Here is a 27,382-nt window from a genome sequence, read left to right as displayed (position 1 = left end):
TAGCGGTGCGGTGTGCACTGTGGCGTATGGCTTGCCACTGACTGGCGCAGACTATAACTCTAATTCCCTATCCACATGTGTAATATCAGAGGGAGGGGGTTTTATAATGAGTCAGTCACCAGAATCATACATCCATCACCATTCACACATAGCAAGTATAGTCTATACTAGCGCATGGCCGAGTGGCCATGCGGGCCTTTTATAGCCATGCGCTTCCGGGACCTTCCAGACCTCTGAGATGGGCCAATCAGATCAGGACAAGGACCTGAGCACGTGACCCCCGATCTACACTGGGAGATCGTCTCGTGGGCATGCCCAGAAGCACGGCGAGAGGACTTCGCCTCTGGAGTGCTTTCCTGCAAAGCAGGTTGCACTACCATTGCTGGTCCAGAGGTGGCAGCAACATCCAGACCCAGAGAGCTGGTCTGAGCAGGGCGCCTGGATCGCTGAGATTGCTGTGCAGGTCCCTGAGCAGTCGTAAAGGAATGGGAGACCGCTGGATGTATGGCTCTGGATTCCTGCTGTGCAGCTGCAGGAATCCGACACCTAATATTACCCCCCCCTCCTAGGGCCCCCCCTATGAGCCTCACTACGCTCAAAGGCCGAGATCAGGAGCGGAGCATGGATGTTCTCCACTGGCTCCCAGGTCCGGGCCTCTGGACCATCACCCTTCCAGTCCACCAAATAAAACTTTTGCCACGCACAATCCTGCGTCCCACAATGGCGTTAACTTCAAACTCGTCCGAAGACAGGTCTGATGACCCGGCAGATGACTCAGAGAACCGGGCCAAGAGAACAGGTTTGAGAAAGGACACATGGAAAACGTCAGAAATGGCTAAATGTGGAGGAAGAGCCAGGCGGTAGACCACCGAGCTGATTCGCTCGAGAACCTTAAAAGGTCCGATGTATCGCGGCGCGAACTTGGTGGACTCGGCCCGCAGCTTGATGTTTCGAGCAGAGAGCCACACCAAGTCGCCGGGGGAAAAGGTTGGAACAGGTGGCCGATGTGTGTCGGCAGATGCCCTCCTTCTTTCTTTAGAGGCACGAATAGCATCCTGAGTGCGATCCCAAATGTCGCGAGCCTCCACTGCCCAGTCTGCCACCCTGGAGTCAGCAGCGGACACTGGCATCGGGACAGGGACGCGCGGATGTTGGCCGTAATTTAGAAGGAACGGCGTCTGACCAGTGGAATCAGCCACTGCGTTATTCAGGCAAATTCAGCCCATGGTAGCAAGGATGCCCAGTCATCCTGCCTGGAAGAGACGAAATGCCACAGGTACGCAGGGCTGTGGAGTCAGGGTCGGAGCTCATTTTGGTGGAGTCGGTATAAAATGGACCGACTCCGACTCCTAAAATATATAATAAATTGGGTGCAGTAGTTCAATGCAGGATGTGCTGAATATTTTTTCATAGGAGTTTGGGAAAGTTATGAAATGTCCTATAAATGACTGTTCTATTCCTGATCTAAGGCTACATTCACACACAGCGTTTTTCCTGCGTTTTTTGAGGATACGTTTTTCAGCTGCAAAAGCAGATCATCTTTTTAAAAAACTGCATCACCTGAAAGGTTTTTGAGCTCATAGATAATGTTTTCAATAGCAAAAGCAGATTAGAAATCTGCTCTATCTATCCATTTATCCATATCTGTCTATCCATATCTGTCCCAAAAAGAATGAAAGCTGGGTAGCACACAGACTTACACTCCTTTTTTTTAGCACCAGTCAGGTACATCTCATAGCTGCCCAAAAGGACGCCCAGGACAGGCATTGCTCGTCTTCAGTAACACATCAACATTAATTGATAGTTGGAATAAATAGACTGCATTCGTCACCACATCTTAAGGTGCAGGCTTTATTTTCAATTGTAGGGGTGTGCAGTATGAGGTTCTGCAGCAGCTGAGGTGTGCAGTATGAGATTCTGCGGAACAGTATGAGGTTCTTCCCCCCCCCCCAGTTTTGATCCTGGCTAAAACCGTTTCTTATAGATATGGCGAACCCTCAGGTAACCCTAAATGAAGGTCAATGGACACAGGTGGCTGAATTGAAGGAACTGCTTAATCACCTATTTACCGTGACTACAAAAATACAAGCTGAGGATTTAACTCCTGGCATTTTCATAAGGGAGTGGAAGAACTTGCTATTTTGCCTGTCCCAAAGAGGAGGTTTAATCGCAGATGGCATTTCTGCTTCAATGAAGCGGAGAGAGACACAGCTGTTGGAAAATAAAATTTTTCTGGCAGCTGTTTATGTGGACCCGAGTCATCGTATATTGCTTGATGATCAACAGCTTACTAAAGGAAAAGAAGCTCTGACTGAGGTAGCAGTTAGGATGAGTGGCCTACAGGAGGACTGCCAGGCGCAAGAGGACTCTGGTTCTGACAGTGCTACTGCTGCCATATCTTCATCCTCATCAGACGAGGAGTTTGACTTTGACAAGTATTTTGATGATATGGAGCCGGCAAAGCGTTGCTGCAAGGAAGAAGACTTCACTCCGTCTCCTATAGCAGCAGATTGACCATATTTCAGCAAAATGTTTCACTTGCTCTCAAAGAAAAAGAAAAATTCAACCGTTCATCAAAACTGACTGTGCAGGAGGCAATTCCTTTATGCCCGGAAATTGTTAGAGATGTTCCCATGTGGTTACGGCTTTGCCTCCAACCCAAGTTACTGTAGAGAGGTTGTTCTCTGGCCTTAAAATTATTAGGTCAGATGTGAGGTCATCTATGAAGGAGGATCTGATGGAGGCGATACTATTTCTTAGGACAAATTCATAGACTGCACAAATGTTATTTAGTATGTTTTTGTTGAAAACTGTTTTTTGCCACTTACATAGTTTATATATATATATATACCGCGGACGCCGGTAAGTGCTGCTATCTGCAGCGCGGCGGTAACTACTACCGCTGTACGACAGTGCCGTGAGGCATCACACTATCGGACGCTAGTGTAGCAGTGCGGTGTGCATTGTGGCGTATGGCTTGCCACTGACTGGCGCTGACTATAACTCTAATTCCCTATCCACATGTGTAATATCAGAGGGAGGGGGTTTTATAATGAGTCAGTCACCAGAATCATGCATCCATCACCATTCACACATAGCAGTATAGCCTATACTAGCGCATGGCCGAGTGGCCATGCGGGCCTTTTATAGCAATGCGCTTCCGGGACCTTCCAGACCTCTGAGATGGGCCAATCAGATCAGGACAAGGACCTGAGCACGTGACCCCCGATCTCCACTGGGAGATCGTCTCGTGGGCATGCCCAGTAGCACGGCGAGAGGACTTAGCCTCTGGAGTGCTTTCCTGCAAAGCAGGTTGCGCTACCATTGCTGGTCCAGAGGTGGCAGCAACATCCAGAACCAGAGAGCTGGTCTGAGCAGGGCGCCTGGATTGCCGAGATTGCTGTGCAGGTCCCTGAGCGGTCGGAAAGGAATGGGAGACCGCTGGATGTATGGCTCTGGATTCCTGCTGTGCAGCTGCAGGAATCCGACGCCTTACAATAGCTCCACCGTGTGCCGGACATCTCCAGTGTGATGTCCTACCTCTACCGTGTGCCGGATGTCTCCAGTGTGTTGTCATAACTCCACCGTGTGCTGGACTTCTCCAGTGTGATGTCTTAACTCTGCCATGTGCCGGATGTCTCCAGTGTGATGTCCTAACTCTGCCGTGTGCTGGACTTCTCCAATGTGATGTCATAACCCCACTGTGTGCGGGAAGTCTCCAGTGTGATGTCATAGCTCCACCGTGTGTCGGATGTCTACAGTGTGATGTCATAGCTCCACCGTGTGCGGGACGTCTCCAGTGTGATATTATAGCTCCACCGTGTGCAGGGGGTCTCCAGTGTGATGTCATAACTCCACCGTGTGCAGGCCGTCTCCAGTGTGATGTCATAATTCCACTGTGTGCGGGATGTCTCCAGTGTGATGTCATAACTCCACAGTGTGCAGGCCGTCTCCAGTGTGATGTCATAATTCCACTGTGTGCGGGATGTCTCCAGTGTGATATCATAACTCCACCGTGTGCAGGACGTCTCCAGTGTGATGTCATAATTCCACTGTGTGCGGGATGTCTCCAGTGTGATATCATAACTCCACCGTGTGCAGGACGTCTCCAGTGTGATGTCATAATTCCACTGTGTGCGGGATGTCTCCAGTGTGATATCATAACTCCACCGTGTGCAGGACGTCTCCAGTGTGATGTCATAACTCCACCGTGTGCAGGGGATCTCCAGTGTGATGTCATAACTCCACCGTGTGCAGGCCGTCTCCAGTGTGATGTCATAATTCCACTGTGTGCGGGATGTCTCCAGTGTGATATCATAACTCCACCGTGTGCAGGCCGTCTCCAGTGTGATGTCATAATTCAACTGTGTGCGGGACGTCTCCAGTGTGATGTCATAACTCCACCGTGTGCAGGCCGTCTCCAGTGTGATGTCATAATTCCACTGTGTGCGGGACGTCTCCAGTGTGATGTCATAACTCCACTGTGTGCGGGACGTCTCCAGTGTGATGTCATAACTCCACCGTGTGCAGGACGTCTCCAGTGTGATGTCATAACTCCACTATATGCAGGACGTCTCCAATGTGATGTCATAGCTCCACTGTGTGAAGGGCGTCTCCAGTGTGATGTCATAATTCCACTGTGTGCGGGACGTCTCCAGTGTGATGTCATAACTCCACTGTGTGCGGGACGTCTCCAGTGTGATGTCATAACTCCACTGTGTGCGGGACGTCTCCAGTGTGATGTCATAACTCCACTATATGCAGGACGTCTCCAATGTGATGTCATAGCTCCACTGTGTGAAGGGCGTCTCCAGTGTGATGTCATAGCTCCACCGTGTGCGGGACGTCTCCAGTGTGATGTCATAACTCCACTGTGTGCGGGACGTCTCCAGTGTGATGTCATAACTCCACTATATGCAGGACGTCTCCAATGTGATGTCATAGCTCCACTGTGTGAAGGGCGTCTCCAGTGTGATGTCATAGCTCCACCGTGTGCGGGACGTCTCCAGTGTGATGTCATAACTCCACTATATGCAGGACGTCTCCAATGTGATGTCATAGCTCCACCGTGTGTGGGACGTCTCCAGTGTGATGTTGTGACGAACAGCACGGCCGGTGCCACCAATACGCCACGGTCCCACCACTGACATGGGTATGTCAGCGGACGGAGGGACGTGACGCACTGCCGGCACACGACTATCACAGGCACAGTGGGGGCTTATCTTAGTTATCCCACCACTGGCACAATGTGACAAAAACACAGCAAGCTAATCTTGCTCTAACAATTTACCGCAGGGGGGTATTTTGGATGCCCAACCACTGCTAACAACCTTCCACGAACTGCGGGGATTTATGTATATCTCAGTTCCACTTTGGAACTCGCAGCTCTCTGGCGCCCCCCCTTATCCTCAGGTCAGTCAGGGAACTGCACCTAGGATAATTAGTCGCCGGACGGGCTGCTTGTTGTGCACGGGCCGCTAGACTACGGCAGTAAGGGAATTATCAATGCTGTGGCCTCAACCACTCATTCAGCAATATAAGACCCTTCTGTACTGGCAGCTAGCCTCGCCAGCCGCGCACACCACGCTGCCACCAGCCACGCTTTACTTAATCAAAGAGTTAATTAAGAGGGTCTGCGGCAAACCCCTGAAATTAGTAGTGATTATCTAAAAAAGGCGCATAATTCGTTTCTTAGAGCATGGAGACAGAGCTAATAGATTTTATAAATTTATTCCCAAAAGAATGCGGGCAGTGATTACATAGATAAAAGTTGCTATAAAGTTGAGACATCAAATATGTACAATACAAATCTAACATAAAGGGGATTAAAAAGACAGAAAGTAACACTCACATGTGCTTAGTCGGTATCAGGCAGACCATGTGGCTGGGGGAGAGAAGGTGGAGCCACACGTCTCCACTCATCTGGGTTCTGGTCAGCACGGACGCTGTAGCTCCCACTGACTCATTGTAAGGGAGGGGTGCCTTATAGCCCTGGGTCTGTAACATCACGAAAGGGGCAGTCTGCAGAAGTTCATCCCCCCTTTCTCCAAGTTGCCAATTAACTAAAAAACTTTTGATAAGCATAGCTCAACAAGGGAAGCTCGTATCAACACACTGAGGGCCTCATAGGTTGTAGTTCATCGAATGTAATAAAGCAACATCAGACATGCCATACTTAGGACACTCCGTTTGGGAGCAATCCATATCTCAGGTTCTGGCGGTGATAGAACTTTGCAAGAGCCACCGTAGGGAAGCCGGGTCCGCGCAGATCACAGAAATGTCCGTTTCGTTTTTCTGTCGCGATCGGAGCCCATGCTAGCCTATTTTAATATCTCTCATAGTTTTATTTCAGACACATGTCCCAGAAAACAATGGACTTCCTTTAGCTTAACTAATTAACATTCCTTTTTGTGGAGATGGGCCAAATGCTATAGGGGAAGTGTCCTATTACCAGTGCGGACACAGGCTGTTAAGGAGGGGGAAGGAGGGAAGCTGTAGGAGCTGACAGGCTGAATTTCTCATCAGAGTGAAGTGGGAGATTTCTAGAAGGTTCTAGAAACATCATACTTTATAGACATTTTACATTACAGATGTCATTACTCCACCGTGTGCAGGACGTCTCCAGTGTGATGTCATAACTCCACTATATGTAGGACGTCTCCAGTGTGATGTCATAGTTCCACCTTGTGCTGGACAACTCCAGTTTGATGTCATAACTCCACCGTGTGCAGGACGTCTCCAGTGTGATGTCATGACTCCACCGTGTGTGGGACGTCTCCAGTGTGATGTCATAGCTCCACCGTGTGCGGGATATCTCCAGTGTGATGTCATAACTCCACTATATGCAGGACTTCTCCAGTGTGATGTCATAGTTCCACCGTGTGCAGGACGTCTCCAGTGTGATGTCATAGCTCCACCGTGTGCAGGGCGTCTCAAGTGAGATGTCATAACCCCACCGTGTGCGGGAAGTCTCCAGTGTGATGTCTTCGTTTCGCCGTGTGCCGGACTTCTCCAGTGTGATGTCATATCTCCACCGTGTGTAACATAGTAACATAGTTTTGAAGGCTGAAGGAAGACCTTATGTCCATCTAGTTCAGCCTATTTTTAGTGCAGCTGTTCTGCATTGTTGATCCTGGGGAAGGCAAAAAACCCACAGAGCAGAAGCCAATTTTCTCCGTAGGGAAAAAAATTCCTTCCCCTAAGCTGGGTCAACCATCTACCTATAATATTCTGTTATTCGTAACCTTCTATCCTGTTACTCACAAGAAAAGCCTCCATTCCTTTCTTACATTCATTCAGTGAGTTGGCCATCACCACTTCCTCAGGAAGAGAATTCCAGAGCCTCACTGCTCTTACCGTGAAGAACCCTCTTCTATGCTGGTGCAGAAATTGTCTTTCCTCCAAACGAAGAGAATGCCCCCTTGTTCTTGTCACAGTCCTTGGTACAAACAGTTCATTGGAGAGATCTCTGTATTGCCCTCTGATATACTTGTACATATATATTAAGTCTCCCCTAAGTCTTCTCTTTTCTAGAGTAAATAGACCTAATTTTGATAACCTTTCTGGGTATTGTAGTGAACCAACTCCGTTTATCATTTTAGTAGCCCGCCTTTGAACCCTTACAAGTTCAGTAATGTCTTTCTTGAGCACCGGCGTCCAGAACTGCACACAATCCTCCAAGTGTGGTCTGACGAGTGATTTGTACAGAGGGAGAATGATGTTTTCATCTCGTGTCCCCAGACCTCTTCTAATGCATCCAATGACCCTATTTGCTTTGGTGGCAGCTGCCTGACACTGGGCACTCCAATTTAGCTTCTTATTGACTAAGATGCCTAAGTCTTTTTCCATGTCTGATTTCCCCAGCAGTTTCCCATTTAGCAAGTAATTGTAGCCTCTGTTTCTCCTTCCCATGTGCATAACCTTACACTTATCTGGGTTAAACCTCATTTGCCATTTTTCAGCCCAATTCTCCAATTTACTCAAATCTATCTGTAGTTGCAAACTGTCCACCTTTGTGTTAACTGCCTTACATAGTTTTGTATCATCTGCACATACTGATATTTTACTGTGTAAGCCATCCACTAGATCATTAATAAATATATTAAATAGTAGGGGGCCCTGTTGTGAGTTCATTTTCCCCTTCACCGTCGATGTCTGATGAACTCCCTCTTCTGGTGAAGGAAGGTAGTGAGGCTGATTACCAAACACCTGATCTGGTAGATGATGACTAGGTAACAGGAAATTCTGACTGGATATAAGGCAGCCGACGCCCTTCTGAGTCACTGGTGATTTCTCTGCTGGATTCTTGGAGACCAGTCTGATTCCTGCTTCCCAAAGATTAGTTTTTGCTCTGCTATTGAACTTATTAGTTTTGTTTTGTTTACCTTGTTTTTTGGAGTTCAGCCATCCCCGGTCGGGGCGTGTGCTGAGTTCCATTTTTGTCTCTGATCAGTTTGTCTCTTTGCTCTGTCTTCAGAATTTACCTGAGTGCTGATATAGTCTTTTTGAAGTCCTAGCGACTTCAGGGCCTGTTTTTCCTATCAGACGGTTGGGACATTTTTTGGTAGGGTTTTTTATGGATTGCAGACAGCAGCTTTTCTATCCTGTCCTTTTTAGTTAGCTTGGGCCCCATCGTTTGCTCAGTCTATCTTTCTATCTGTGTTAGTGTTTTCATCTTGCTTCACCGTCATTATATGTTGGGGGCTGCCTATTGCTTTGGGGTCTGCTGTGGGGCAGTTTAGATTTCCCCTTTCTTTCTTTAGGCCTATTTAGTTCTCCGGCTGTGATCGAGGGGTCTAGGGTATCGTAGGAACCCCCCACGGCTACTGTTAGTTGTTGTGGATAGGATCAGGGGTCTGCAATCCGATAGCTACCAATCTCTCCTGTTTTCTGGACTTAGATTGTATTTTTGTTTTTTCCTCCTTCGGTGACTCATTCATAACAGAATCACCAGCCATACCGCAGATCCTAGGGTACTCAATAGCAGGAAAGAATTGTAAAAAGAAAAAAAAGGAAAAAAGAGTTTGTCAGAATTTTTTTTTTTTTTGGTGTATATTTTTTCCTCTATGCACTGCTGAAGTGCGGGGAATTTCCGCCTATCTTGCTCATTCACATGCTGCTGAACCCCAGGATTGCGCGGCGATCCCCAGGATTGGGCGTTTTCTTTGAAACCTGATGATCCTATTCTTACTAATGTGAACGCATTTTTTCAAGCTTTGGGGTTGTTGAATGATGAACCTAATGCTATTGATCAGGCTGAAAAGGCCCTGTTGGCATTGAGCCAGGGTCGGGATTCTGCAGAGTTGTGCTGTCAAAAATTCCGAAAGTGGGCGGTCCTTACTACCTGGAATGATGGTGCCTTGGCAGCTCTCTTTCGGAAGGGTTTGTCAGAAACCGTAAAAGATACTATGGTGAGATTTCCTGTTCCCTCTGGTCGGGACGATTCTATGTCATTAGCCATTCAGGTTGATCGGAGTTTGCGTGAACGCAAAACCGCACGAGAGGTGTTGCCACCTGTTGAACAAATGTCTGAACCTATGCAATGTGATAGAGTTTTGTCTAGGGCGCAACGTCAGGAGTTCAGAAGGCGTAATAAGCTGTCATAGAATCATAGAATCGTAGAGTTGGAAGGTACCTCCTGGGCCATCTGGTCCAACCCCCCTGCTCAAAGCAGGATTCGCTAAATCATCCCAGTCAGATGTCTGTCCAGCCTCTGTTTGAAGACTTCCATTGAAGGAGAACTCACCACTTCTTGTGGCAGCCTGTTCCACTCATTGATCACTCTAACTGTCAAAAAGTTTTTTCTAATATCTAATCTGTGTCTCCTCCCATCTGTGTTTTTTTTGTGGAGATGCCTCGCATATTATTTCTGTCTGCCCTAAACGAGAGAAACGTTTTGCACACACATTTGCTGTGGGTGGGTTTCAACCTAAGTTTCTTCTGGCAATTACTCTGATCTGCTCCCTGTCCACATTTTCCGCCAAGGCTTTTGTGGATTCGGGAGCAGCTCTGAACCTGATGGACTTGGATTTTGCTAAACGTTGTGGATTTCCTATGACACCTCTGCGGACGCCTATCCCTTTGAGGGGTATTGATGCTACTCCTTTGGCGAAGAATAAACCTCAGTTTTGGACCCAGGTGGTAATGCGGGTCGCCCCAGACCATCAAGAGAATTGCAGATTTTTGGTGTTGCATAATTTGCATGATACCATTGTTCTGGGGTTTCCCTGGTTGCAAATCCATAATCCAGTTTTGGATTGGAAATCTGTGTCTGTGGTGAGTTGGGGTTGTCGGTGTGCTCTTGGTGACGCTCCTGTTTTCTCCACCTCTCCCCAGTCTCATGATGTTCCTGACTATTTGGCTGATTTTTCTGATGTATTTAGTGAGAATGAGTCTGCGTCTTTGCCTCCTCATAGGAGTTATGACTGTGCAATTGAGCTGAGCCCTGGGTGTAAATTCCCCAAGGGTCGACTTTTCAATTTATCTGTACCCGAGCACGAGGCTATGCGATCCTATATTAAGGAGTCGTTGGAGAAGGGTCATATTAGACCATCCTCTTCTCCCTTAGGTGCTGGGTTTTTTTTCGTGGCTAAGAAAGATGATTCATTAAGGCCTTGTATTGACTATCGTGCCCTCAACAAAATTACTGTTAAATATCAGTATCCGTTACCCCTGATTTCTTATCTATTCTCCAGAGTTAAAGGTGCTTGCTGGTTTACAAAGCTTGACCTCAGGGGGGCGTATAATCTTATTCGCATTAAGCATGGAGATGAATGGAAGACGGCGTTTAATACTCCGGAGGGACATTTTGAATACCTGGTGATGCCTTTTGGGCTCACTAATGCCCCTTCTGTCTTCCAGTGCTTCATGAATTATATTTTCCGAGACTTGGTGGATAAATTTTTGATCATCTATCTGGATGATATTTTAATCTTTTCCAAGGATTGGGACTCTCATGTGGAACATGTTCGGACTGTGTTCCGGATTTTGAGGGAGAATTCCCTGTATGTCAAGGGATCGAAATACCTTTTTGGTGTACAGATTCAAAGAAGGAATTTTTATGGATTAGCCATGCGCTGCCAGACCATCACTCCTCACAAGTTGTGTGCTTTAAAACATTTATTTCCCAACGCGTTTCAAAGTTAAAAACTTCTTCCTCAGGGGATGACATGTACAGTACTCCCCAACTTGTGAGGAGTGATGGTCTGGCAGCGCACGGCTAATCCATAAAAATTCCTTCTTTGAATCTGATGATTTATGGCCACGGCGTGGTCATTTGGATGTGCAGCAAGCTGACTTTGTTCCTTTATGCTTAATACTCTCCTACACAGGGTGAGTATAACTTATTGTTTTACTTTCTCATTTTCTCGGGTAAGACCCTATTGCGCTCTTTTTCTTTCAGTTTTCATTATTTTTGGTGTACAGAGGATTTCATTTTTGGGATTTATTTTGTCTCTGTCAACTATTGAAATGGACCAGGCCAAGGTACAGGCCATTTATGATTGGGTTCAGCCCACTTCTTTGAAGGCCCTCCAGAAATTTTTGGGTTTTGCTAATTTTTATCGTAAATTTATAGCTAATTTTTCTGGTATTGCCAAACCATTGCCAAACCATTGACTGATTTGACTAAGAAGGGCGCTGATGTGCTGAATTGGCCTCCGGAGGCTGTTTCTTCCTTTCAGGAGCTGAAGCGAAGGTTCACTTCTGCTCCGGTTTTGCGGCAACTGATGTCTCACTCCCGTTTCAGGTAGAGGTGGACGCTTCTGAGATTGGTGCAGGAGCTGTTTTGTCCCAAAAAGATCCTGTAACATCTAAAATGAATCCCTGTGCTTTCTTTTCCCGAAAGTTCTCCCCATCCGAACGTAACTATGATGTGGGGAATCGGGAACTGTTAGCCATGAAATGGGCATTTGAGGAGTGGAGACATTGGTTGGAGGGAGCTAAACATCAAGTCGTGGTCCTTACTGACCACAAGAATTTGATTTACCTGGAGTTGGCCAAACGCTTGAATCCTAGACAGGCTAGGTGTGCCTTGTTTTTCACACGTTTTAATTTTGTGGTCTCTTTTCTTCCGGGCACTAAGAATGTCAAGGCAGACGCCCTCTCTATTAGTTTCTTTGCTGATTCTCCTATTGTGACCAAGCCTGCTACCATCTTAGGCGAGGGGGTAGTTCTTTCTGCCATCTCGCCCGATTTGAGACGTGCTCTGGAAGAGTTTCAGGAGGACAAACCTGAGCGTTGTCCCAGTGGAAAGTTGTATGTTCCTGACCAGTGGAGGAAGAGAGTGATGTCTGAAGTTCATTGCTCTGCATTGGCTGGTCATCCAGGTATTTTTGGTACTAGAGATTTGGTGAGTCTGTCTTTTTGGTTTTCCTGCCTTGTCTCGTGATGTCAGGAATTTTGTGCAGTCCTGTGGGACTTGCTCTCGGTCTAAACCTTGTTCTCGCTCTAATGGGTTGTTGATGCCTTTGCCGGTGCCCAGGAGGCCATGGACCCATATTTCAATGGATTTTATCTCTGATATGCCTGTCTCTCAGAGAATGACTGTTATTTGGGTGATTTGTGATAGATTCTCTAAGATGGTCCATCTTGTACCACTCCCTAAGTTGCCATCTTCCTCAGAGTTGGTGCCCTTGTTCTTGCAACAGGTGGTTCGCTTGCACGGGATTCCTGAGAACATTGTATCTGACAGAGGAGTTCAGTTTGTTTCTAGATTTTGGAGGACTTTCTGTTCCAAGCTGGGAATTCAGTTGTCCTTCTCCTCTGCGTTTCACCCTCAGACCAATGGGCAGACGGAGAGAACAAACCAGACTTTGGAGTCGTATTTGAGATGTTTTATTTCTGCTGATCAGGATGATTGGGTTTCATTTTTGCCCTTGGCCGAATTTGCTTTAAATAATAGAGCCAGTTCTGCCACTTTGATGTCACCTTTTTTTTGTAACTTTGGGTTTCATCCTCGATTCTCTTCAGGGCAGGTGGAGCCTTCTGCCTGCCCAGGTGTTGACACTGTGGTGGAGAGAATGCACCAGATCTTTGACCAAGTGGTGGATAAGTTGTCTCTCTTCCCAGGAAAAGGCCCAGCGGTTTTCCAACCGGCATAGGACCATTTGTCCCCAGTTTAAGGTGGGTGATATGGTTTGGTTGTCATCAAAGAATATCGCTATGAAGGTGGCTTCTCCAAAGTTTAAACCTAGATTTATTGGACCTTACAAGATTTTGGAGATTCTTAATCCAGTCTCTTTTCTATTGGCTCTTCCTGTTACATTTAAAATCCATAACGTGTTTCATAAGTCTCTGTTAAAGAGGTTTGTTGAGCCGGTAGTTCCTGTGGTGGCACCTCCTGACCCAGTATTGATTGAAGGTAATGTGGAATATGAGGTTGAGAAGATACTGGATTCTCGCCTGGCTAGACGGAGACTCCAGTATTTGGTTAAATGGAAGGGTTATGGCCAGGAGGATAATTCTTGGGTCCCTGCATCCGATATTCATGCCGAAAGATTGGTTCGTGCCTTTCATCGGGCCCATCCTGATCGCCCTGGTGGCGTGGATGAGGGTTCGGTGACCCCTCCTCAAGGGGGAGGTACTGTTGTGAGTTCATTTTCCCCTTCACAGTCGATGTCTGATGAACTCCCTCTTCTGGTGAAGGAAGGTAGTGAGGCTGATTACCAAACACCTGATCTGGTAGATGATGACTGGGTAACAGGAAATTCTGACTGGATATAAGGCAGCCGACGCCCTTCTGAGTCGCTGGTGATTTGTCTGCTGGATTCTTGGAGACCAGTCTGATTCCTGCTTCCCAAAGATTAGTTTTTGCTCTGCTATTGAACTTATTAGTTTTGTTTTGTTTACCTTGTTTTTTGGAGTTCAGCCATCCCTGGTCGGGGCGTGTGCTGAGTTCCATTTTTGTCTCTGATCAGTTTGTCTCTTTGCTCTGTCTTCAGAATTTACCTGAGTGCTGATATAGTCTTTTTGAAGTCCTAGCGACTTCAGGGCCTGTTTTTCCTATCAGACGGTTGGGACATTTTTTGGTAGGGTTTTTTACGGATTGCAGACAGCAGCTTTTCTATCCTGTCCTTTTTAGTTAGCTTGGGCCCCATCGTTTGCTCAGTCTATCTTTCTATCTGTGTTAGTGTTTTCATCTTGCTTCACCGTCATTAAATGTTGGGGGCTGCCTATTGCTTTGGGGTCTGCTGTGGGGCAGTTTAGATTTCCCCTTTCTTTCTTTAGGCTTATTTAGTTCTCTGGCTGTGATCGAGGGGTCTAGGGCACCGTGGGAACACCCCACGGCTACTGTTAGTTGTTGTGGATAGGATCAGGGGTCTGCAGTCCGATAGCTACCAACCTCTCCGGTTTCTGGACTTAGCTTGTATTTTTGTTTTTTCCTCCTTCGGTGACTCATTCATAACAGGGCCCAATACAGACCCATGTGGTCCCCCACTAGTAACCCTGGCCCAATCTGAGGATGCCCCATTAGTAACCACTCTTTGCTTTCTATCACTAAGCCAGCTACCTACCCATCTCCACACATTTTCCCCTAGCCCAAGCTTTCTCCTCTTACTGACCAATCTTTTATGTGGGACAGTGTCACATACTTTAGAGAAGTCGAGATAAATGACATCCAATGATTCTCCTGGGTCCATTTGAGAGCTTACATCCTTATAGAAGCTGATCAGTCTGACAGGAGCGATCCTTCATAAATCCATGTTGATATGGAGTTAAGCATTTATTAACATTGATACAAAAGAAAATATTTGGGGGCGCCAGTGTTCCTGTATGGATACCCACCGCGCGACAGGACAACTCACCACACTGTTGTAAATTAAAATAAGAAATTGTTAAGTTGTGTCTGCGCTGAAATATCCACACTCCCCTAAGATCGGACTTATTAGTAGAGCAATAAAATAAAAAAAATGGAAAACAAACCACAACTTATAATTCTGTAATATAAATAAGTCCCATAGAAAAAACTTCAAAACATCACCCCTTTTCACTCTACCTTAATTGTGTCTATCACGGAAGAGACTGCACCCATTTCCTCCAAGCTGAACCGCATCAGAGTTCCATAGCTAGGAGGATTACTATAGAACTGTCCTTGCCGCATGCACAGTAAAGTAGCTGAAGGCTGGAGTAAGTCACTTCCAAAATGAGTTAAATAGAGAACTGTCCCGGCCGGTGACAGTCTCTTATATTACTCACTGTTCCCACGGAGCGCCGGCGTTCTTCGCAGCACAGTCCACAGCGTGGTGCCGTCGGCTGCTGGTAGCTGCAGGACCTTCGTGACGTGAGCAGTCACGTTGTTAGATCCAATGAATACTACGGACCAATTCCTTCCTACCGGTTTCGGGAGTGCACAGCTTCCTTCATCAGGGATGGTCCGTACTAGGAATGGTCATCTTTTAAGCCTGCAGTTCAGGGCTCTCTGTATTAACCCATTCAGCGCTACTCTGTTTTTAATTAAATGCAAAAAGCTGCAGGACGTCTCCAGTGTGATGTCATAGCTCCACCGTGTGTAGGACGTCTCCAGTGTGATGTCATAGCTCCACCGTGTGTAGGGCGTCTCCAGTGTGATGTCATAGCTACACCGTGTGTGGGACGTCTCCAGAGTGATGTCATAACTCCACTCTATGTAGGACGTCTCCTGTGTGGTGTGATAGCTCCACCTTGTGCTGGACGACTCCAGTTTGATGTCATAACTCCGTGTGTGGACTTCTCCAGTGTGATGTCATAGCTCCACCGTGTGCGGGATGTCTCCAGTGTGATGTCATAACTCCACCGTGTGCAGGATGTCTCCAGTGTGATGTCATAGCTTCACCTTGTGCTGGACGACTCCAGTTTGATTTCATAACCCCGCTGTGTGCGGGAAGTCTCCAGTGTGATGTCATAACCCCACCGTGTGTCGGAAGTCTCCAGTGTGATGTCATCGTTTCGCCGTGTGCCGGACGTCTCCAGTGTGATATCATATCTCCACCGTGTGTGGACTTCTCCAGTGTGATGTCATAACCCCACCGTGTGCGGGAAGTCTCCAGTGTGATGTCATCGTTTCGCCGTGTGCCGGACGTCTCCAGTGTGATATCATATCTCCACCGTGTGTGGACTTCTCCAGTGTGATCTCATAACCCCACCGTGTGCGGGAAGTCTCCAGTGTGATGTCATAGCTCCGCCGTGTGCCGAACGTCTCCAGTGTGATGTCATAATTTCGTGTGCCGGACGTCTCCATTGTGATGTCATAACTTCAGCGTGTGCTGGACGTCTCCAGTGTGATGTCATAACTCCACTGTGTGCGGGATGTCTCCAGTGTGATGTCATAGCTCCACCGTGTGCTGGACGTCTCCAGTGTGATGTCATAACTCCACTGTGTGCGGGATGTCTCCAGTGTGATGTCATAGCTCCACCGTGTGCTGGACGTCTCCAGTGTGATGTCATATCTCCACTGTGTGTGGACTTCTCCAGTGTGATGTCATAACCCCACCGTGTGCGGGATATCTCCAGTGTGATGTCATAGCTCCACCGTGTGCTGGACGTCTCCAGTGTGATGTCATAACTTCAGCGTGTGCTGGACGTCTCCAGTGTGATGTCATAACTCCACTGTGTGCGGGATGTCTCCAGTGTGATGTCATAGCTCCACCGTGTGCTGGACGTCTCCAGTGTGATGTCATATCTCCACCGTGTGTGGACTTCTCTAGTGTGATGTCATAACCCCACCGTGTGCGGGATGTCTCCAGTGTGATGTCATAGCTCCACAGTGTGCTGGACTTTTCCAGTGTGATATCATAACTTCGTGTGCGGAACGTCTCCAGTGTGATGTCACAACCCCACCATGTGCAGCACATCTCCAGTGTGATGTTATAGCTCCACCATGGGCAGGGCGTCTCCAGTGTGATGTCATAAGTCTACCATGTGCGGGATGTCTCCAGTGTGATGTCATAACTTCACCGTGCCTGGGATGTGAGGTCATCCATCCATTAATTGCTATGAGAGATCCTAACATTTCTGCGTGATCTGGATTGGTAATTCTCGAAGCTCCCATAGACAGGTATAGGGGTGGACTTTTGTCCGTGGCCACCTTTCTATTCATGGAGAGTTCATGGGGCCCCAATCTTAAGGTAGATTTGTGGGAAATCTATAAAGGTCCCAAATGGGAATAACTCGAAGCCTCTTCTGCTGACGCCTTATGGCAGACACCAGAGACACCATCAGAGGCCGATCCTCAGTGGTCGAGTGGGGGCTGCACAATGTGACTTTGGTGTTAGTGTACAGGTTGTTAGGCATAGGCACATTCTGTTTTCCTTTATAATATAAGCTGTGTTATTTACAGCTACCCTGTGCTGACCGCAGTGGCTGAGAAGTTGCCACTGTTTCCTGTGCCAGTCTGGGTGCTGGTCTGGCTACTGGTCCGGGTACTGGTCTGGGTCCTGGTCTACTGGTCTGGGTTCTGGTGTACTGGTCTGGGTGCTGGTCTAGGTACAGGTTAGTGTACTGGTCTACTGGTCAGGGTACTGGACTGGGTACTGGTCTGGGTCGAGGTCAGGGTACTGGTCTGGGTAGAGGTCAGTGTACTGGTCTGGGTACTGGTCTACTGGTCTGGGTACTGATCTACTGGTCTGGATACAGGTCAGGGTACTGGTCTACTGGTCAGGATACAGGTAAGGGTACCGGTCTGGGTACTGGTCTACTGGTCTGGGTGCTGGCCTACTGGTCTGGGTGCTGGCCTGGGCACTGGTCAAGGTGCTGGTCTGGGTGCTGGTCAAGGTGCTGGTCTGGGTGCTGGTCAGGGCGCTGGTCTGGGCACTGGTCAAGGTGCTGGTCTGGGCACAGGTCATGGTGCTGGTCTGGGTACTGGTCAGGGTACTGCTTTATCATGGGTCCCCTTAATCAGGACCCATGTGCAGTTTCCTGGGCAGGGGGCATCCTGTGATTGCATGGGAGATATACGGTGACATCATGCATTTGTGGTATTACATCACATCCCTCCACATTGTGTCATTCCTGTTCATCCCCAGTAGCTGCAAGGGATGACGCTTTGTCCTGACATGTCAGCGTCTTGCAGCCCGCGGGGTGCAGGGTCGGTGGTGGCCTCCAGCAGTAGTCAGTGAGCCGCAGGGTCGGTAATTCCATCCTGTGCAGGAAGTTCTCTCCAGCTGTTTACATATTCCCTGCAGCCTCCTCCTCCTCTTTTCCAGCTCAGCTGTCCGACCTGTACAGGAGGCTGCTCTGCGGTGAGTACCCCTCCGTCAGTCTCCATACCCCACTGACAGCAAGCAGCTACAGGGCGCCCTGCACCGGCGAGAGGCCTGTGATGTCACATGTGGTACATGATGTCACCAGCTGACCCCCCACCAGTGCTGTGTTCACATGTAGAAGATTGATTGCAGAAATTGTAGCAGCATTTTAGAAAATCCGTACCTTCATCAGAATAGGTAATTCTGGAAGCAACGCATGGATTTCTGCAAGCTGCAATCACATGAACGAGACAGTCACAACAAATCTGCTGCATTCACCATCGCTCCATTCATTCTCTATGAGATTGCTGCTGGCAGCCATCGCCCCATACAAACGGGACATTTTAGATCCTCGTTCTCTTGTTCCGTGAGAGTCCCAGCGATCAGAGCCCTTCTCTACAGATCAGTAATGGCCCCAGCGATCACAGCCCCATTCTACAGATCATTAAAGGTCCCAGCGCTCAGAGCCCCACTCTACAGATCAGTGAGGGTCCCAGCAATCAGAGCCCTTCTCTACAGATCAGTAATGGTCCCAGTGATCAAAGCCCCATTCTACAGATCAGTAATAGCCCCAGCGATCAGAGCCTGACTCTACAGATCACTAAAGGTCCCAGCGATCAGAGCCCTTCTCTACAGATCAGTAAGGGTCCCAGCGATCAGAGCCCCTCTCTACAGATTAGTAATGGCCCCAGCGATCAAAGCCCCACTCTACAGATCAGTAAGGGTTCCAGCGATCAGAGCCCCTCTCTACAGATCAGTAATGGCCCCAGTGATCAAAGCCCCATTCTACAGATCAGTAATAGCCCCAGCGATCAGAGCCTGACTCTACAGATCACTAAAGGTCCCAGCGATCAGAGCCCCTCTCTACAGATCAGTAAGGGTCCCAGCAATCAGAGCCCTTCTGTACAGATCAGTAATGGCCCCAGCGATCAAAGCCCCACTCTACAGATCAGTAAGGGTCCCAGCGATCAGAGCCCCTCTCTACAGGTCAGTAATGGCCTCAGCGATCAAAGCCCCACTCTACAGATCAGTAAGGGTCCCAGTGATCAGAGCCCCGTTCTACAGATCAGTAAGGGACGCAGCGATCAGAGCCCCATTCTACAGATCAGTAAGGGTCCCTGCGATCAGTGCCCCTCTCGGCAGATCAGTAAGGGTCCCAGCGAACAGAGCCCCACACACCACATCAGTAATGGCCCAAGCGATCAGAGCCCCACTCTACAGATCAGTAAGGGTCCCAGCGATCAGAGCCCCATTCTACAGATAAGTAATGGCCCCAGCGATCAGAGCCCCACTCTACAGATCGGTAAGATTCCTTGCGATCAGAGCCCCATTCTACAGATCAGTAAGGTTCCCAGCGATCAGATCCCCACTCTACAGATCAGTAAGGGTCCCAATTGATCAGAGCCCCACTCTACAGATCAGTAATGGCCCCAGCGAACAGAGCTCCACTGTACAGATTAGTAAGGGTCCCAGCGATCAGAGCCCCACTCTACAGATCACTAATGTTCCTAGTGAACAGAGCTCCATTCTACAGACTAGTAATGGCCCCAGCGATCAGAGCCCCTTTCTACAGATCATTAAGGGTCCCAGCGATCAGAGCCCCTCTCTACAGATCAGTATTGGCCCCAGCGGTCAGAACCCAACTCTACAGATCAGTAATGGCCCCAACGATCAGAAGCCCATTCCACAGATCAGTAAGGGTCCCAGCGATCAGAGCCCCACACTACAGATTACTAATGGCCCCAGCGATCAGAGCCGCTTTCTACAGAACAGTAAGGGTCCCAGCGAACAGAGCCCCATTCTACAGATCAGTAATAGCCCCAGCGATCAGAGCCCAACTCTACAGATCAGTAAGGGTCCCAGCGAACAGAGCCCCATTCTACAGATCAGTAATAGCCCCAGCGATCAGAGCCCAACTCTACAGATCAGTAAGCGTCAGATCCCAACTCTGAGGGTCCCAACTCTGGGATCTGATCAGATCCCAACTCTACAGATCACTAAGGGTCCCAGCGATCAGAGCCCCACTCTACAGACCAGTAAGCGTCCCAGCGATCAGAGCCCCATTCTACAGATCAGTAATGGCTCCAGCGATCAGAGCCCCACTCTACAGACCAGTAAGCGTCCCAGCGATCAGAGCCCCACTCTACAGATCCGTAATGGCCCCAGCGATCAAAGCCCCATTCTACAGATCAGTAAGATTCCTAGCGATCAGAGCCCCATTCTACAGATCAGAGCCCCACTCTACAGATCACTAATGTTCCTAGTGATCAGAGCCCCATTCTACAGATCATTAAGGGTCCCAGCGATCAGAGCCCCTCTCTACAGATCAGTAATGGCCCCAGCGATCAGAGCCCAACTCTACAGATCAGTAAGATTCCTAGCGATCAGAGCCCCATTCTACAGATCAGTAATGGCCCCAGCAATCAGAGCCCAACTCTACAGATCAGTAAGATTCCTAGCGATCAGAGCCCCATTCTACAGATCAGAGCCCCACTCTACAGATCACTAATGTTCCTAGTGATTAGAGCCCCACTCTACAGATCAGTAATAGCCCCAGCGATCAGAGCCCAACTCTACAGATCAGTAAGCGTCAGATCCCAACTCTGAGGGTCCCAACTCTGGGATCTGATCAGATCCCAACTCTACAGATCACTAAGAGTCCCAGCGATCAGAGCCCCACTCTACAGACCAGTAAGCATCCCAGCGATCAGAGCCCCATTCTACAGATCAGTAATGGCTCCAGCGATCAGAGCCCCACTCTACAGATCAGTAAGGGTCCCAGCGATCAGAGCCCCACTCTACAGACCAGTAAGCGTCCCAGCGATCAGAGCCCCACTCTACAGATCAGTAATGGCCCCAGCGATCAAAGCCCCATTCTACAGATCAGTAAGATTCCTAGCGATCAGAGCCCCATTCTACAGATCAGAGCCCCACTCTACAGATCACTAATGTTCCTAGTGATCAGAGCCCCACTCTACAGATCAGTAATGGCCCCAGCGATCAGAGCCCCATTCTACAGATCATTAAGGGTCCCAGCGATCAGAGCCCCTCTCTACAGATCAGTAATGGCCCCAGCGATCAGAGCCCAACTCTACAGATCAGTAAGATTCCTAGCGATCAGAGCCCCATTCTACAGATCAGTAATGGCCCCAGTGATCAGAGCCCAACTCTACAGATCAGTAAGATTCCTAGCGATCAGAGCCCCATTCTACAGATCAGAGCCCCACTCTACAGATCACTAATGTTCCTAGTGATCAGAGCCCCACTCTACAGATCAGTAATGGCCCCAGCGATCAGAGCCCCATTCTACAGATCATTAAGGGTCCCAGCGATCAGAGCCCCTCTCTACAGATCAGTATTGGCCCCAGCGGTCAGAACCCAACTCTACAGATCAGTAATGGCCCCAGCGATCAGAAGCCCATTCCACAGATCAGTAAGGGTCCCAGCGATCAGAGCCCCTCTCTGCAGATCAGTAAGGGTCCCAGCGATCAGAGCCCCTCTCTGCAGATCAGTAAGGGTCCCAGCGAACAGAGCCCCACATTACAGATCACTAATGGCCCCAGCGAACAGAGCCCCATTCTACAGATCAGTAATAGCCCCAGGGATCAGATCCCAACTCTACAGATCAGTAAGCGTCCCAGCGATCAGAGCCCCATTCTACAGATCAGTAATGGCTCCAGCAAAAAGAGCCCCACTCTACAGATCAGTAAGGGTCCCAGCGATCAGAGCCCCATTCTACATAACAGTAAGGGTCCCAGCGATCAGAGCCCCATTCTACAGATCAGTAAGGGACCCAGCGATCAGAGCCCCATTCTACAGATCAGTAATGGTCCTAGCGATCAGAGCCTCTCTCTACAGATCCGTAATGGTACCAGCGATCAGAGCCTCTCTACAGATCCGTAAGGGTCCCAGCGAACAGAGCCCCACTCTACAGATCTGTAAGGGTCCCAGCGATTAGAGCCCCTCACTACAGATCAGTAATGGCCCCAGCAATCACAGCCCCATTTTGCAGATCAGTAATGGCCCCAGCGATCAGAGCCCCACTCTACAGATCAGTAAGGGTCACAGCGATCAGAGCCCCTCTCTACAGATCAGTAATGGCCCCAGCGATCAGAGCCCCACTCTGCAGATCAGTAAGGGTCCCAGCGATCAGAGCCCCTCTCTACAGATCAGTAATGGCCCCAGCGATCAGAGCCCTTCTCCACAGATCAGTAAGGGACCTAACAGTCGAAGCCCCACCAATCAGCAGAGGTAACCTTTACCATGTGAATAATCTGATCACTTTTAATTTTAGAAATTACTTTTTAAATGACTGATACCTGATGCAGGGCCGTTGCACCCCGCGTGTGTCGTGTATGTGGGGCATTGTGTTCCTGCCAGTACTATGGTGTCTTGCACACAATACCTTCTCAAGAGCAGCACTCTGTGTTCACGTATACAGGGTGTAGAGTGTGACCCCCAGTCTTATATCTGTATACGGGGTGTAGAGTGTGACCCCCGGTCTTATATCTGTATACGGGGTGTAGAGTGTGACCCCCGGTCTTATATCTGTATACGGGGTGTAGAGTGTGACCCCCGGTCTTATATCTGTATACGGGGTGTAGAGTGTGACCCCCGGTCTTATATCTGTATACGGGGTGTAGAGTGTGACCCCCGGTCTTATATCTGTATACGGGGTGTAGAGTGTGACCCCTGGTCTTATATCTGTATACGGGGTGTAGAGTGTGACCCCCAGTCTTATATCTGTATACGGGGTGTAGAGTGTGACCCCCGGTCTTATATCTGTATACGGGGTGTAGAGTGTGACCCCCGGTCTTATATCTGTATACGGGGTGTAGAGTGTGACCCCCGGTCTTATATCTGTATACGGGGTGTAGAGTGTGACCCCCCGTCTTATATCTGTATACGGGGTGTAGAGTGGGACCCCCGGTCTTATATCTGTATACGGGGTGTAGAGTGTGACCCCCCGTCTTATATCTGTATACGGGGGTGTAGAGTGTGACCCCCGGTCTTATATCTGTATACGGGGTGTAGAGTGTGACCCCCGGTCTTATATCTGTATACGGGGTGTAGAGTGTGACCCCCGGTCTTATATCTGTATACGGGGTGTAGAGTGTGACCCCCGGTCTTATATCTGTATACGGGGTGTAGAGTGTGACCCCCGGTCTTATATCTGTATACGGGGTGTAGAGTGGGACCCCCGGTCTTATATCTGTATACGGGGTGTAGAGTGCGACCCCCGGTCTTATATCTGTATACGGGGCGTAGAGTGTGACCCCCGGTCTTATATCTGTATACGGGGCGTAGAGTGTGACCCCCGGTCTTATATCTGTATACGGGGTGTAGAGTGTGACCCCTGGTCTTATATCTGTATACGGGGGTGTAGAGTGGGACCCCCGGTCTTATATCTGTATACAAGGTGTAGAGTGTGACCCCCCCGGTCTTATATCTGTATACGGGGTGTAGAGTGTGACCCCCGGTCTTATATCTGTATACGGGGTGTAGAGTGTGACCCCCGGTCTTATATCTGTATACGGGGTGTAGAGTGTGACCCCCGGTCTTATATCTGTATACGGGGTGTAGAGTGTGACCCCCGGTCTTATATCTGTATACGGGGTGTAGAGTGTGACCCCCGGTCTTATATCTGTATACGGGGTGTAGAGTGTGACCCCCGGTCTTATATCTGTATACGGGGGTGTAGAGTGTGACCCCCGGTCTTATATCTGTATACGGGGTGTAGAGTGTGACCCCCGGTCTTATATCTGTATACGGGGTGTAGAGTGTGACCCCCGGTCTTTTATCTGTATACGGGGTGTATAGTGTGACCCCCGGTCTTATATCTGTATACGGGGTGTAGAGTGTGACCCCCGGTCTTATATCTGTATACGGGGGTGTAGAGTGGGACCCCCGGTCTTTTATCTGTATACGGGGTGTATAGTGTGACCCCCGGTCTTATATCTGTATACGGGGTGTAGAGTGTGACCCCCGGTCTTTTATCTGTATACGGGGTGTATAGTGTGACCCCCGGTCTTATATCTGTATACGGGGTGTAGAGTGTGACCCCCGGTCTTATATCTGTATACGGGGTGTAGAGTGTGACCCCCGGTCTTATATCTGTATACAAGGTGTATAGTGTGACCCCCGGTCTTATATCTGTATACGGGGTGTATAGTGTGACCCCCGGTCTTATATCTGTATACGGGGTGTAGAGTGTGACCCCCGGTCTTATATCTGTATACGGGGTGTAGAGTGTGACCCCCGGTCTTATATCTGTATACAAGGTGTAGAGTGTGACCCCCGGTCTTATATCTGTATACGGGGTGTAGTAATGAGTGTAGTGTCTGCCCCCCCCCACAGCACCAGTATCTCTCCTGAATGTGAGTGGAGATGTGGCCGCCTGTACATGTCCTGTAATCACAGGAAGCCACAACCCTTCCCTCCTGAGCTGTCACTACATGTTTTGGTGTTTGAATCAGGAGCGTCTGAACTTCTGTCCTCCATAAGAGCCGTTCTCAGGAGCATCCACTGACCCCCAACTGAGCATCCACTGACCCCCAACTGAGCATCCACTGACCCCCGTCACTGCAGGAGCCACCGACACAGCAACAATCGGAAACCTGCAACATACCACAAGACGTATTAGGCATGTAAGTCATGGGATGTTATTATACCCCAGAGCTGCACTCACTATTCTGCTGGTGCAGTCACTGTGTACATACATTACTGATCCTGAGTTACATCCTGTATTATACTCCAGAGCTGCACTCACTATTCTGCTGGTGCAGTCACTGTGTACATACATTACATTACTGATCCTGAGTTACATCCTGTATTATACTCCAGAGCTGCACTCACTATTCTGCTGGTGCAGTCACTGTGTACATACATTACTGATCCTGAGTTACATCCTGTATTATACCCCAGAGCTGCACTCACTATTCTGCTGGTGCATTCACTTTGTACATACATTACATTACTGATCCTGAGTTACATCCTGAATTATACTCCAGAGCTGCACTCACTATTCTGCTGGTGCAGTCACTGTGTACATACATTACATTACTGATCCTGAGTTACATCCTGTATTATACCCCAGAGCTGCACTCACTATTCTGCTGGTGCAGTCACTGTGTACATACATTACATTACTGATCCTGAGTTACATACTGTATTATACTCCAGAGTTGAACTCACTATTCTGCTGTTGCAGTCACTGTATACATACATTACATTACTGATCCTGAGTTACATCCTGTATTATACTCCAGAACTGCACTCACTATTCTGCTGGTGCAGTCACTGTATACATACATTACATTACTGATCCTGAGTTACGTCCTGTATTATACTCCAGAGCTGCACTCACTATTCTGCTGGTGCAGTCACTGTGTACATACATTACATTACTGATCCTGAGTTACATACTGTATTATACTCCAGAGTTGAACTCACTATTCTGCTGTTGCAGTCACTGTATACATACATTACATTACTGATCCTGAGTTACATCCTGTATTATACTCCAGAACTGCACTCACTATTCTGCTGGTGCAGTCACTGTGTATATACATTACATTACTGATCCTGAGTTACGTCCTGTATTATACCCCAGAGCTGCACTCACTATTCTGCTGGTGCAGTCACTGTGTACATACATTACATTACTGATCCTGAGTTACGTCCTGTATTATACCCCAGAGCTGCACTCACTATTCTGCTGGTGCAGTCACTGTGTACATACATTACATTACTGATCCTGAGTTACATCCTGTATTATACCCCAGAGCTGCACTCACTATTCTGCTGGTGCAGTCACTGTGTACATACATTACATTACTGACCCTGAGTTACATCCTGTATTATACTCCAGAGTTGCACTCACTATTCTGCTGGTGCAGTCACTGTGTACATATATTACATTACTGATCCTGAGTTACATCCTGTATTATACCCCAGAGCTGCACTCACTATTCTGCTGGTGCAGTCACTGTGTACATACATTACATTACTGACCCTGAGTTACATCCTGTATTATACCCCAGAGCTGCACTCACTATTCTGCTGGTGCAGTCACTGTGTACATACATTACATTACTGACCCTGAGTTACATCCTGTATTATACTCCAGAGCTGCACTCACTATTCTGCTGGTGCAGTCACTGTGTACATACATTACATTACTGACCCTGAGTTACATCCTGTATTATACTCCAAAGCTGCACTCACTATTCTGCTGGTGCAGTCACTGTGTACATACATTACTGATCCTGAGTTACATCATGTATTATACTCCAGAGCTGCACTCACTATTCTGCTGATGCAGTCACTGTGTACATACATTACATTACTGATCCTGAGTTACATCCTGTATTATCCTCCGGAGCTGCACTCACTATTCTGCTGGTGCAGTCACTGTGTACATACATTACTGATCCTGAGTTACATCCTGTATTATACTCCAAAGCTGCACTCACTATTCTGCTGATGCAGTCTGCCACCGCCCTACATTGGAGGAGCAGCTTGATGTCACGTGGACCCGTCCTGTGTGACATGGCTCGCGGGCCGGTAACTGAAACAGCAAGACACGGGGGAAAGGAAACAGTTACAACGGTAGGCCCTGCGATAGGGAAAGGGGACGTGGAGACCTCCTGCACTCCCCTGAGTCAGTGTCCCTACCGCTCATAACGTTCCCTATGCCGGTTCCGCACCGGGCGCCGATCACGAACCTGTCGCCCTAGCACACCCTACACCTATCCCTTGCTAGGGAGCTGGGTGGCACAGGCACTGGCCCCACCGCTGTACTAATACACACTAAGGAGAAAACACAAACGGGGAAACACCACTTAGCTTTACTCTGTTGCACTTGCTCCTGGCAACAGAGTCCACCACCAGCATGCAGCTCTCCTCCTGAATCGCTGCCACCAAGCTCTGTCAGAGCTACCAGGAAATCCCCTATGACTCCTTTCACACCAGAGCTCTAACTGAGCTGCCAGGACCTCTCTCTAGATCCTTCCTCCACCAAAGATGGTTGAAATGAACACTCTCACCAACACTGATTGCAACACCTGTGACTCTTTTATAGCAGAGAAAGCTATCACACCTGCATTATAATCATGTGCACTAAACAAAAGAAACTAGAGTGCAATGATGCTCACCACCACCGG

At 48.5% G+C, this 27,382-nt stretch overlaps 1 protein-coding gene across 3 annotated transcripts in view; it reads left to right on the top strand.

Moving 5' to 3' along the window:
• LOC141078019 (solute carrier family 66 member 2-like) overlaps window positions 1-27,382 on the top strand; it is a 73,865-nt gene that overhangs the window by 4,848 nt on the left and 41,635 nt on the right. The window contains exon 1 of one of the 3 annotated variants that reach the window (XM_073564815.1): window positions 18,127-18,215. The exons of 1 other annotated variant lie outside the window; for it this stretch is intronic. The gene's annotated coding sequence lies outside the window, so the exon portion shown is untranslated. Of the gene's footprint in view, window positions 1-18,126; window positions 18,216-24,689; window positions 24,866-27,382 lie in introns of those variants that run through there. One more of the 3 variants, XM_073564813.1, reaches the window with a different exon arrangement.

The sequence above is a fragment of the Dendrobates tinctorius genome, unplaced genomic scaffold, assembly GCF_039654945.1.
Source record: "Dendrobates tinctorius isolate UK_male_01 unplaced genomic scaffold, ASM3965494v1 ptg000490l, whole genome shotgun sequence".
Classification (NCBI taxonomy): domain Eukaryota; kingdom Metazoa; phylum Chordata; class Amphibia; order Anura; family Dendrobatidae; genus Dendrobates; species Dendrobates tinctorius.
The sequence above is the reverse complement of the archived record's forward strand: the minus strand, read 5'-3'. Positions and strand labels throughout refer to the sequence as shown.